Genomic DNA, 12485 nt, shown 5'->3' on the forward strand with positions numbered 1-12485 from the left:
ATTATTTTCATGCATTTCCAATTTTGGTAGTTGTAAACCTATAGTTTGGCAAGAGTAATGATTTGTGATTATATCAAGTCAGGCATGAAATCATTTCCCACATTTTCGTGGTTTTAATCCCTGAAGTTTTAAATGGACAATACCTTGTTTGTAACGTCTTTTTGAATTATATTTCATGTACATGGCTGTACCTGTATATTTCATGTACATGGCTGTACCTGTATATTTCATGTACATGGCTGTACCTGTATATTTCATGTACATGGCTGTACCTGTATATTTCATGTACATGGCTGTACCTGTATATTTCATGTACATGGCTGTACCTGTATATTTCAATGTAACGAAACCTTGTTACATTTTGGTTCCTTGAAATATACTGTTCACTTACAGGAATTCAGTTTGGTTAAAATAAGTTCTAGGGTATATGAAACCCGGTCTCCAAAATATGAGTCATATTATCAGAGAGTTGACTTAAAGAGATCCATTGTTGGTTTAACTTGCTTTTTCTTGGAAGATTAATACTACAATGTAAGATACATATTTTTATACATCTTCTTCAAAAAGATGAAGTCATAATACAGCAGGAAGTTTATTATAAGGGATACAGTGTGTGTGTGTGTGTGTTGGGGGGGGGGGGTCAAATGAATAAAAGGGACATATTTACACAGGAACATCAACTGGCAGCTTTTAAATTCTGAGATATCTTTAATGAAGGGGCAGTGAAATAGTGTAAAACATTTGCAGGTGGATTATAAATTAAATTGTGGTATTTATATTATACTGTCAAAAGAGTTGATGTATAAAAAAGTGAAAGGCGATTAGCCTTTGTGATATATAACTAGATCTATATTAACACAGTCTTTTGTTAAATCTATGATGCAATTTTTATGTCATAATTGTTTGTGGATAATAAGTTATTTTTTATGATTAGAGTATGTTTAACTTCAAGTGGAGTTTCAAAAGTGATTGAAATTAACATGACCCGTCAAGCCCGACCCTTCAAGCCCGACCCTTCAAGCCCAATGTAAAATGCGTGTAGGGCTTGTTCATTTTCAAATAAAGCAAGCCCATCTAGCTGGATTGTTTGCCGTGGCTGAGATTAAAATTCCAATTTTATCCATTTTCCTGTCTTGTTAAACTTGTTTATGATTTTCGTCAGTTACCATATTACAATAGTACTAAACAGGCTTCCTCAGTATTTGATAATTTTTTTCAATTTACCATATTTGAGATAGTCATGATTTCTCTTAGTAGTTTCTGTGATTTATCTTTGACAATCTTTGATTTGCAATTAATGATTACAAAGGCCTGAAACAGTAATGTTTGCATTTTTAAGTTTACAATATTTAAAAAGCTCGGACCTGCAATTTAAGTTATGACAGAAATTGGTGGGCAGCATTTTTTGTAGTTTCTGATTTTATCAAGAGTGGTGAGTTTAAAATATTGGATGGTGGAAGTTTGAAAAAACTGTTATGTATCAATTAGGTGGAAGTTGTTCATTACTTTTGCTAATTGAGTTAAAGCCTCATTTTTGTGTACACAATATAGAAACTTAATACTTGTGTTATGTGTATTATAAATGGAATTATGGTACTAAAACTGACAAACAACTTGATGTTTATGAGGTTTGGAATTTACATAGTGATTTAGTGATTGTGGACGGCAGTTTTAATAGTTTCTGCTGATATTGGGAGTTGGAAATTTGAAAAAAACTATAAAGGTATATATCAATGAACTGGAAGTTGTTGATCACTTTTGCTTAGTGAGTTTAAACCCCATTATTGTGTACAAGTAGGAACATAATACTTGTGTTATGTGTATTAAAAATTGAATTGTGGTACTTATACTGACAAACAACTTGATGTATAAGAGGTTTAGAATTTACATAGTGATTAGTGATTGCTTATGGCAGTTTTAATAGTTTCTGCTGTTTTTGTGAGTTGGAAATTTGAAAAAACTGTTCTGTTTCAATGAAGTGGAAGCTGTTGAATACTTTTGCTAATTGAGTTAAACCCGACATGTGTGTACAAATAGGAACATAATACTGGTGTTATTTGTATTATAAATTGAATTGTGTTACTTATATGACAAACAACTTGATGTCTAAGAGGTTAGGAATTTACATAGTGAATTAGTGATTGCGGATGGCAGTTTTAATAGTTTCTGCTGGTATTGGATGTTGGAAGCTTGAAAAAACTATCAATATCAATGAAGTGGAAGTTGTTGATCACTTTTGCTTATTGAGTTAAAACCCCATTATTGTGTACAAATAGGAACATAATACTTGTGTTATGTGTATTATAATTTGAATTGTGGTACTTATACTGACAAACAACTTGATGTTTATGAGGTTTGGAATTTACATAGTGATTTAGTGATTGTGGACGGCAGTTTTAACAGTTTCTGCTTATATTGGGAGTTGGAAGTTTGAAAAAAACTGTTCTGTATCAATGAAGTGGAAGTTGTTGATCACTTTTGCTTATTTAGTTTAAATCCCATTATTGTGTATAAATAGGAACATAATAGTACTTGTGTTATGTGAATTATAAATTGAATTGTGTTACTTATATGACAAACAACTTGATGTCTAAGAGGTTTGGAATTTACATAGTGAATTAGTGATTGCGGATGGCAGTTTTAATAGTTTCTGTTGGTATTGGATGTTGGAAGTTCGAAAAAACTATCAAGGTATATATCAATGAAGTGGAAGTTGTTGATCACTTTTGCTTATTGAGTTTAAACCCCATTATTGTGTACAAATACGAACATGAATACTTGTGTTATGTGTATTATAAATTGAATTGTGGTACTTATACTGACAAAAACTTGATGTATAAAAGGTTTGGAATTTACATAGTGATTAGTGATTATGGATGGCAGTTTTAATAATTCCCGCTTATATTGGGAATTGGAAGTTTGAAAAAACAGTTAAGTATCAATGAAGTGGAAGTAATTGTTGATTACTTTTGCTTATTGAGTTAAAAAAAAACTTATTGAGTGTAAATAGGAACACAATACTTGTGTTTTGTGTATTATAAATGTTTTGTGTATTATAAATTGAATTGTGGTACTTATACTGACAAACAACTTGATGTATAAGAGGTTAGGAATTAACATAGTGATTAGTGATTGGGGACGGCAGTTTTAATAGTTTCTGTTTATATTGGGAGTTGGAAGTTTGCAAAAACTAACAAGGTGTATTATCAATGGAAGTTGTTGATTACTTTTGCATATTGAGTTCAAACCCCATTATGGTGTACAAATAGGAACATGAATACTTGTGTTATGTGTATTATAAATTGAATTGTGGTACTTATACTGACAAACAACTTGATGTATAAGAGGTTTAGAATTTACATACTGATTAATTATTATGAACGGCAGTTTTAATAGTTTCTGCTGATATTGGGAGTTGGAAGTTTGAAAAAACTGTTTAATATCAATGAAGTGGAAGTTATTGTTGATTACTTTTGCTAATTGAGTTTAAACCTCATTATTGTGTACAAGTAGGAACATAATAATACTTGTGTTATTTGTATTATAAATTTAATTGTGGTACTTGTTCTGACAAACAACTTGATGTGTAAGAGGTTAGGAATTTACATAGTGATTACAGACGGCATGAGTTTTAGTAGTTTCTGCTTGTATTGGATGTTAGAAGTTTGAAAAAACTGTTATGTATCAATGAGGTGGAAGTTGTTGGTTACTTTTGCTAATTGAGTTAAACCCCATTAGTAGTTACAAAAGGGAACATAAATAATACTTGTGTAATGTATATTATAAATTGAATTGTGGTACTTATACTGACAAACAACTTGATGTATAAGAGGTTTGAAATTTACATAGTCATTTAGTGATTGCGGACGGCAGTTTTTATAGTTTCTGCTAATATTGGGAGTTGGAAGTTTGAAAAAACTATCAAGGTATATATCAATGAACTGGAAGTATTTGTTGATTACTTTTGCTTATTTAGTTTAAACCCCATTATTGTGTACAAATAGGAACATAATAATACTTGTGTTATGTGAATTATAAATTGTATTGTGGTACTTATACTGACAAACAACTTGACGTTTAAGAGGTTTGGAATTAACATAGTGATTATTAATTGCGGACGGCAGTTTTTATAGTTTCTGCTTTTATTGGGAGTTGGAAGTTTGAAAAAAAACACTAACAAGGTATATATCAATGAAGTGGAAGTTGTTGATTACTTTTGCATATTGAGTTCAAACCCCATTATGGTGTACAAATAGGAACATGAATACTTGTGTTATGTGTATTATAAATTGAATTGTGGTACTTATACTGACAAACAACTTGATGTATAAGAGGTTTAGAATTTACATACTGATTAATTATTATGAACGGCAGTTTTAATAGTTTCTGCTGATATTGGGAGTTGGAAGTTTGAAAAAACTGTTTAATATCAATGAAGTGGAAGTTATTGTTGATTACTTTTGCTAATTGAGTTTAAACCTTATTATTGTGTACAAGTAGGAACAATAATACTTGTGTTATTTGTATTATAAATTGAATTGTGGTACTTATTCTGACAAACAACTTGATGTGTAAGAGGTTTGGAATTTACATAGTGATTACAGACGGCATGAGTTTTAGTAGTTTCTGCTTGTATTGGATGTTAGAAGTTTGAAAAAACTGTTGTGTATCAATGAAGTGGAAGTTGTTGGTTACTTTTGCTAATTGAGTTAAACCCCATTAGTGTGTACAAAAAGGAACATAAATAATACTTGTGTTATGTGTATTATAAATTGAATTGTGGTACTTATACTGACAAGCAACTTGATGTATAAGAGGTTTGGAATTTACATAGTCATTTAGTGATTGCAGACAGCAGTTTGAATAGTTTCAGCTTGTATTGGATGTTGGAAGTTTGTAAAACCGGTTGTATATCAATGAAATGGAAGTTGTTGTTGATTACTTTTGCTAATTGAGTTTTAAAAGAAAAACATTATTGAATACTTGTGTACCCGGTAATGGTTATTAAAAAATGAATTGTAGTACATATACTGGCAAAAAACTTGCTGTATAAGAGGTTATGAATTTACATATTTATAGTGATTAAGTGATTGCAGAAGGCAGTTTTAAAAATTTTGTTCGCTTTTAACCATGTATTGTTTTGTTGATGTTGCTTCGTGTTGTTTACATTTAACCATGTATTGTTTTGTTGATGTTGCTTAGCAATGTTCACTTATAACCATGTATTGTTCTGTTGATTTTGCTAAATGTTGTTCACTTTTAACCATGTCTTATTTTGTTGAACCATGTATTGTTTTGTTGATGTTGCTTAGTGTTGTTCACTTTAAACTTTGTATTGTTATGTTTACAGAATATGCCTGGGCCTGGATGATGTGGAATAGTGTTGTTTAATTTTAACCATGTATTGTTATGTTTACAGAATATGCCTGGGCCGGGATGATGTCGCTTACTGTTGTTTTCGCTTATAACAATGTATTGTTTTGTTGATGTTGCTTAGTGTTGTTGACATTTAAACAAGTATTATTACATTGATGTTTCTTAGTGTTGTTTGCTAATAACCATGTTTTGTTATGTTAACAGAATGTGCCTGGGCCGGGATGATGTCGCTTAGTGTTTTTACTTTTAACCAAGTATTGTTATGTTTACAGAACATGCCTTGGCCAGGATGATGTCGATTACTGTTGTTCGCTTATAACCATGTATTGTTATGTTGATGTTGCTTAGCAATTTTTGCTTATAACCATGTATTGTTATGTTTACAGAATGTGCTTGGGCCGGGATGATGTCCCTTACTGTTGTTCACTTATAACCATGTATTGTTATGTTGATGTTGCTTAGTGTTGTTCGCTCTTAACCATGTTTTGATGTTGATGTTGCTTAGTATTGTTGACTTTTAACCGTGTATTGTTGTGTTTACAGAATGTACCTTGGTGGGGATTATGTCATTTAGTGTTGTTTGCTTATAACCATGTATTGTTTTGTTGATGTTGCTTAGTGTTGTTGACATTTAACCATGTATTGTTTTGTTGATGTTGCTGAGTGTTGTTCACATTTAACCATGTAGTGTTTTGTTGATGTTGCTTAGTGTTGTTTACATTTAACCATGTATTGTTTTGTTTACAAAATGTGCTTGGGCCGGGATGATGTCCCTTACTGTTGTTTACATTTAACCATGTATTGTTTTGTTTACAGAATGTGCTTGGGCCGGGATGATGTCCCTAACTGTTGTTTACATTTAACCATGTATTGTTTTGTTGATGTTACTTAGTGTTGTTTACATTTAACCATCTATTGTTATGTTGATTTTGCTTAGTATTGTTCCCTTTTAACCATGTATTGTTTTGTTCATGTTGCTTAGTGTTGTTCACTTTTAACTTTGTATTGTTATGTTTACAGAATGTGCCTGGGCCTGGATGATGTCGAATAGTGTTGTTTAATTTAAAGCATGTATTGTTATGTTTACAGAAAATGCCTAGGCCGGGATGATGTCGCTTACTGTTGTTTTCGCTTATAACAATGTACTGTTTTGTTGATGTTGCTTAGTGTTGTTCGATTTAACCATGTTTTGATGTTGCTTAGTATTGTTGACCTTTAACCGTGTATTGTTGTGTTTACAGAATGTACCTTGGTGGGGATTATGTCATTTAGTGTTGTTTGCTTATAACAATGTATTGTTTTGTTGATGTTGCTTAGTGTTGTTGACATTTAACCAAGTATTGTTATATTGATGTTTCTTAGTGTTGTTTGCTAATAACCATGTTTTGTTATGTTAACAGAATGTGCCTGGGCCGGGATGATGTCGCTTAGTTTTGTTCACTTTTAACCATGTATTGTTTTGTTGATGTTGCTTAGTATTGTTAACTTTTAACCATATATTGTTATGTTTACAGAATGTTCCTGGGCCTGTATGATGTTGCTTAGTGTTGTTCAGTTTTAACCATGTATTGTTATGTTTACAGAATATGCCTTGGAAGGGATGATGTCGCTAAGTGTTGTTAAATTTTAACCCTGTATTGTTATGTTTACAGAATATGCTTAGGCCGGGATGATGTTGCTTAGTGTTGTTTTCGCTTATAACAATGTATTGTTTTGTTGATGTTGCTTAGTGTTGTTGACATTTAACCATGTATTTTTATATTGATGTTTCTTAGTGTTGTTTGCTAATAACCATGTTTTGTTATGTTTACAGAATGTGCCTGGGCCTGGATGATGTTGAATAGTGTTGTTTAATTTTAACCATGTATTGTTATGTTAACAGAATTTGCCTAGGGAGGGATGATGTCGCTAACTGTTGTTTTCGCTTATAACAATGTATTGTTTTGTTGATGTTGCTTAGTGTTGTTTACATTTAAACATGTATTGTTATGTTGATGTTTCTTAGTGTTGTTTGCTAATAACCATGTTTTGTTATGTTAACAGAATGTGCCTGGGCTGGGATGATGTCGCTTAGTGTTGTTCACTTTTAACCATGTATTGTTATGTTTACAGGACATGCCTTGGCCAGGATGATGTCGATTACTGTTGTTCGCTTATAACCATGTATTGTTTTGTTGATGTTGCTTAGTATTGTTCACTTTTAACCTTATATTGTTATGAAGATTTTGCTTAGCAATGTTTGCTTATAACCATGTATTGTTATGTTGATTTTGCTTAGTCTTACACTTTTAACAATGTATTGTTATGTTTACAAAATGTGCCTCGGTCGGGATGATGTCGAAAAGTGTTTTTGCGCTAATAATCATGTATTGTTATGTTTACAGAATGTGCTTGGGCCGGGATGATGTCACTATCTGTTGTTCACTTATAACCATGTATTGTTTTGTTGATGTTGCTTAGTGTTGTTCGCTCTTAACCATGTTTTGATGTTGATGTTGCTTAACATTGTTGACTTTGAACCGTGTATTGTTGTGTTTCCAGAATGTACCTGGGTGGGGATTATGTCATTTAGTGTTGTTTGCTTATAACCATGTATTGTTTTGTTAATAGAATGTGCCTGTGCCGGGATGATGACGCTTACTGTTGTTCGCTTATAACCATGTATTGTTTTGTTGATGTTGCTTAGTGTTTTTCACATTTAACCATGTATTGTTTTGTTGATGTTGCTGAGTGTTGTTTACATTTAACCATGTATTGTTTTGTTGATGTTGCTTAGTATTGTTCACTTTTAACCATGTATTGTTATGTTTACAGAATGTTCCTGGGCCTGTATGATGTTGCTTAGTGTTGTTCAGTTTTAACCATGTATTTTTATGTTTACAGAATATGCCTTGGAAGGGATGATGTCGCTAAGTGTTGTTAAATTTTAACCCTGTGTTGTTATGTTTACAGAATATGCTTAGGCTGGGATGATGTTGCTTAGTGTTGTTTTCGCTTATAACAATGTATTATTTTGTTGATGTTGCTTAGTGTTGTTGACATTTAACCATGTATTGTTATATTGATGTTTCTTAGTGTTGTTTGCTAATAACCATGTTTTGTTATGTTAACAGAATGTGCCTGGGCCGGGATGATGTCGCTTAGTTTTGTTCACTTTTAACCATGTATTGTTTTGTTGATGTTGCTTAGTATTGTTAACTTTTAACCATATATTGTTATGTTTACAGAATGTTCCTGGGCCTGTATGATGTTGCTTAGTGTTGTTCAGTTTTAACCATGTATTGTTATGTTTACAGAATATGCCTTGGAAGGGATGATGTCGCTAAGTGTTGTTAAATTTTAACCCTGTGTTGTTATGTTTACAGAACATGCCTTGTCCAGGGTGATGTTGATTACTGTTGTTTGCTTATAACCATGTATTGTTTTGTTGATGTTGCTTAGTGTTGTTTACATTTAACCATCTATTGTTATGTTGATTTTGCATAGTAATGTTTGCTTATAACCATGTATTGTTATGTTGATGTTGCTTAGTGTTGTTGACATTTAACCATGTATTGTTATGTTGATGTTTCTTAGTGTTGTTTGCTAATAACCATGTTTTGTTATGTTAACAGAATGTGCCTGGGCCGGGATGATGTCGCTTAGTGTTTTTACTTTTAACCATGTATTGTTATGTTTACAGAACTTGCCTTGGCCAGGATGATGTCGATTACTGTTGTTTGCTTATAACCATGTATTGTTTTGTTGATGTTGCTTAGAGTTGTTTACATTTAACCATCTATTCTTATGTTGATGTTGCATAGTAATGTTTGCTTATAACCATGTATTGTTATGTTGATTTTGCTTAGTGTTACACTTTTAACAATGTATTGTTATGTTTACAAAATGTGCCTCGGTCGGGATGATGTCGAAAAGTGTTTTTGCGCTAATAACCATGTATTGTTATGTTTACAGAATGTGCTTGGGCCGGGATGATGTCCCTTACTGTTGTTCACTTATAACCATGTATTGTTTTGTTGATGTTGCTTAGTGTTGTTCGATTTAACCATGTTTTGATGTTGATGTTGCTTAGTATTGTTGACTTTTAACCGTGTATTGTTGTGTTTACAGAATGTACCTTGGTGGGGATTATGTCATTTAGTGTTGTTCGCTTATAACAATGTATTGTTTTGTTGATGTTGCTTAGTGTTGTTGACATTTAACCAAGTATTGTTATATTGATGTTTCTTAGTGTTGTTTGCTAATAACCATATTTTGTTATGTTAACTGAATGTGCCTGGGCCGGGATGATGTCGCTTAGTGTTGTTCACTTTTAACCATGTTTTGTTATGTTTACAGAACATGCCTTGGCCAGGATGATGTCGATTACTGTTGTTGGCTTATAACCATGTATTGTTTTGTTGATGTTGCTTAGTGTGGTTTACATTTAAACATGTATTGTTATATTGATGTTTCTTAGTGTTGTTTGCTAATAACCAGGTTTTGTTATGTTTACAGAATGTGCCTGGGCCTGGATGATGTTGAATAGTGTTGTTTAATTTTAACCATGTATTGTTATGTTAACAGAATATGCCTAGGGAGGGATGATGTCGCTAACTGTTGTTTTCGCTTATAACAATGTATTGTTTTGTTGATGTTGCTTAGTGTTGTTTACATTTAAACATGTATTGTTATGTTGATGTTTCTTAGTGTTGTTTGCTAATAACCATGTTTTGTTATGTTAACAGAATGTGCCTGGGCTGGGATGATGTCGCTTAGTGTTGTTCACTTTTAACCATGTATTGTTATGTTTACAGGACATGCCTTGGCCAGGATGATGTCGATTACTGTTGTTCGCTTATAACCATGTATTGTTTTGTTGATGTTGCTTAGTATTGTTCACTTTTAACCTTATATTGTTTTGTTGATGTTGCTTAGCAATGTTTGCTTATAACCATGTATTGTTATGTTGATTTTGCTTAGTCTTACACTTTTAACAATGTATTGTTATGTTTACAAAATGTGCCTCGGTCGGGATGATGTCGAAAAGTGTTTTTTCGCTTATAATCATGTATTGTTATGTTTACAGAATGTGCTTGGGCCGGGATGATGTCCCTTACTGTTGTTCACTTATAACCATGTATTGTTATGTTGATGTTGCTTAGTGTTGTTCGCTCTTAACCATGTTTTGATGTTGATGTTGCTTAACATTGTTGACTTTGAACCGTGTATTGTTGTGTTTCCAGAATGTACCTGGGTGGGGATTATGTCATTTAGTGTTGTTTGCTTATAACCATGTATTGTTTTGTTGATGTTGCTTAGTGTTGTTTACATTTAAACATGTATTGTTATGTTGATGTTTCTTAGTGTTGTTTGCTAATAACCATGTTTTGTTATGTTAACAGAATGTGCCTGGGCTGGGATGATGTCGCTTAGTGTTGTTCACTTTTAACCATGTATTGTTATGTTTACAGGACATGCCTTGGCCAGGATGATGTCGATTACTGTTGTTCGCTTATAACCATGTATTGTTTTGTTGATGTTGCTTAGTATTGTTCACTTTTAACCTTATATTGTTTTGTTGATGTTGCTTAGCAATGTTTGCTTATAACCATGTATTGTTATGTTGATTTTGCTTAGTCTTACACTTTTAACAATGTATTGTTATGTTTACAAAATGTGCCTCGGTCGGGATGATGTCGAAAAGTGTTTTTTCGCTTATAATCATGTATTGTTATGTTTACAGAATGTGCTTGGGCCGGGATGATGTCCCTTACTGTTGTTCACTTATAACCATGTATTGTTATGTTGATGTTGCTTAGTGTTGTTCGCTCTTAACCATGTTTTGATGTTGATGTTGCTTAACATTGTTGACTTTGAACCGTGTATTGTTGTGTTTCCAGAATGTACCTGGGTGGGGATTATGTCATTTAGTGTTGTTTGCTTATAACCATGTATTGTTTTGTTAATAGAATGTGCCTGTGCCGGGATGATGACGCTTACTGTTGTTCGCTTATAACCATGTATTGTTTTGTTGATGTTGCTTAGTGTTTTTCACATTTAACCATGTATTGTTTTGTTGATGTTGCTGAGTGTTGTTTACATTTAACCATGTATTGTTTTGTTGATGTTGCTTAGTATTGTTAACTTTTAACCATGTATTGTTATGTTTACAGAATGTTCCTGGGCCTGTATGATGTTGCTTAGTGTTGTTCAGTTTTAACCATGTATTTTTATGTTTACAGAATATGCCTTGGAAGGGATGATGTCGCTAAGTGTTGTTAAATTTTAACCCTGTATTGTTATGTTTACAGAATATGCTTAGGCCGGGATGATGTTGCTTAGTGTTGTTTTCGCTTATAACAATGTATTGTTTTGTTGATGTTGCTTAGTGTTGTTGACATTTAACCATGTATTTTTATATTGATGTTTCTTAGTGTTGTTTGCTAATAACCATGTTTTGTTATGTTTACAGAATGTGCCTGGGCCTGGATGATGTTGAATAGTGTTGTTTAATTTTAACCATGTATTGTTATGTTAACAGAATATGCCTAGGGAGGGATGATGTCGCTAACTGTTGTTTTCGCTTATAACAATGTATTGTTTTGTTGATGTTGCTTAGTGTTGTTTACATTTAAACATGTATTGTTATGTTGATGTTTCTTAGTGTTGTTTGCTAATAACCATGTTTTGTTATGTTAACAGAATGTGCCTGGGCTGGGATGATGTCACTTAGCGTTGTTCACTTTTAACCATGTATTGTTATGTTTACAGGACATGCCTTGGCCAGGATGATGTCGATTACTGTTGTTCGCTTATAACCATGTATTGTTTTGTTGATGTTGCTTAGTATTGTTCACTTTTAACCTTATATTGTTATGTTGATGTTGCTTAGCAATGTTTGCTTATAACCATGTATTGTTATGTTGATTTTGCTTAGTCTTACACTTTTAACAATGTATTGTTATGTTTACAAAATGTGCCTCGGTCGGGATGATGTCGAAAAGTGTTTTTGCGCTAATAATCATGTATTGTTATGTTTACAGAATGTGCTTGGGCCGGGATGATGTCCCTTACTGTTGTTCACTTATAACCATGTATTGTTATGTTGATGTTGCTTAGTGTTGTTC

Source organism: Mya arenaria, chromosome 9 (assembly GCF_026914265.1).
Source record: "Mya arenaria isolate MELC-2E11 chromosome 9, ASM2691426v1".
NCBI classification, from domain to species: domain Eukaryota; kingdom Metazoa; phylum Mollusca; class Bivalvia; order Myida; family Myidae; genus Mya; species Mya arenaria.